The following is a 2,106-nucleotide window of genomic DNA, read 5'->3' as shown; positions in this document are numbered from 1 at the left end:
TAGAATAAAGCCAGTTTGTGCAAGGGCCTCCAAATTGCCTCTTTTTCCTGCCAGTATACGTACGGACTGTCTGACGTGCCTACTTGGATGCGGTCACTCATATAATCCTCCACCATTCTTTCAATGGTGAGAGAATCATATGCAGTGACAGTAGACGACATGTCAGTAATCGTTGGCAGGTCCTTCAGTCCGGATCAGATGTCAGCACTCGCTCCAGACTGCCCTGCATCCATGCCAGCGGGTGGGCTCGGAATTCTTAGCCTTTTCCTCACACCCCCAGTTGCGGGAGAATGTGAAGGAGGAGATGTTGACGGGTCACGTTCCGCTTGACTTGACAATTTTCTCACCAGCAGGTCTTTGAACCTCTGCAGACTTGTGTCTGCCGGAAAGAGAGATACAACGTAGGTTTTAAATCTAGGATCGAGCACGGTGGCCAAAATGTAGTGCTCTGATTTCAACAGATTGACCACCCGTGAATCCTGGTTAAGCGAATTAAGGGCTCCATCCACAAGTCCCACATGCCTAGCGGAATCGCTCTGTTTTAGCTCCTCCTTCAATGTCTCAAGCTTCTTCTGCAAAAGCCTGATGAGGGGAATGACCTGACTCAGGCTGGCAGTGTCTGAACTGACTTCACGTGTGGCAAGTTCAAAGGGTTGCAGAACCTTGCACAATGTTGAAATCATTCTCCACTGCACTTGAGTCAGGTGCATTCCCCCTCCTTTGCCTATATCGTGGCAGATGGATAGGCTTGAATGGCCTTTTGCTGCTCCTCCATCCTCTGAAGCATATAGAGGGTTGAATTCCACCTCGTTACCACCTCTTGCTTCAGATGATGGCAGGGCAGGTTCAGGAATGTTTGGTGGTGCTCCAGTCTTCGGCACGCGGTGGCTGAATGCCGAAAGTGGCCCGCAATTCTTCGGGCCACCGACAGCATCTCTTGCACGCCCCTGTCGTTTTTTAAATAATTCTGCACCACCAAATTCAATGTATGTGCAAAACATGGGACGTGCTGGAATTTGCCCAGATGTAATGCACGCACAATATTGTCCGATGTCACAAATCCCCAGGAGAGTCCAATTGGGGTAAGCCATTCTGCGATGATGTTCCTCAGTTTCCGTAAGAGGTTGTCAGCTGTGTGGCTCTTCTGGAAATCGGTGATACAAAGCGTAGCCTGCCTAGGAACGAGTTGGCGTTTGTGAGATGCTGCTACTGGTGCCGCCACTGCTGTTCTTGCTGCGGGAGGCAATACATCTACCCAGTGGGCTGTCAGTCATATAGTCCTGAGTCTGCCCTGCTCCACTTGTCCACATGTCCGTGGTTAAGTAGACATTGGGTACAACTGCATTTTTCAGGACACTGGTGACTCTTTTTCTGACGTCTGTGTACATTTTCGGTATCGCCTGCCTAGAGAAATGGAACCTAGATGGTATTTGGTACCGGGGATACAGTACCTCAATCAAGTCTCTAGTTGCCTCTGAATTAACGGTGGATACCAGAACCACGTTTCTCACCGCCCAGGCTGCCAAGGCCTGAGTTATCCGCTTTGCAGCAGGATGACTGCTGTGATATTTCATCTTCCCCGCAAAGGACTGTTGGACAGTCAATTGCTTACTGGAAGTAGTACAAGTGGTCTTCCAACTTCCCCTCTGGGATGACGATCGACTCCCAGCAGCAACAACAGCAGCGCCAGCAGCAGTAGGCGTTACACTCAAGGATACATCGGAGGAATCCCAGGCAGGAGAGGACTCGTCAGACTTGCCAGTGACATGGCCTGCAGTACTATTGGCTTTCCTGTGTAAGGTGGAAATTGACACTGAGGGAGTTGGTGGTGTGGTTTGCAGGAGCTTGGTTACAAGAGGAAGGGATTTAGTGGTCAGTGGACTGCTTCCGCTGTCATTCAAAGTTTCTGAACTTGTCACTGACTTATGATGAATGCGCTGCAGGTGACGTATAAGGGAGGATGTTCCAAGGTGGTTAACGTCCTTACCCCTACTTATTACAGCTTGACAAAGGCAACACACGACTTGACACCTGTTGTCCGCATTTGTGTTGAAATAATTCCACACCGTGCAAATGGTGGAGGGCGCAAGCTCTTCCCGTCCAGTG

Source organism: Pseudophryne corroboree, chromosome 2 (assembly GCF_028390025.1).
Source record: "Pseudophryne corroboree isolate aPseCor3 chromosome 2, aPseCor3.hap2, whole genome shotgun sequence".
Taxonomy (NCBI): Eukaryota; Metazoa; Chordata; class Amphibia; order Anura; family Myobatrachidae; genus Pseudophryne; species Pseudophryne corroboree.
The sequence above is the reverse complement of the archived record's forward strand: the minus strand, read 5'-3'. Positions refer to the sequence as shown.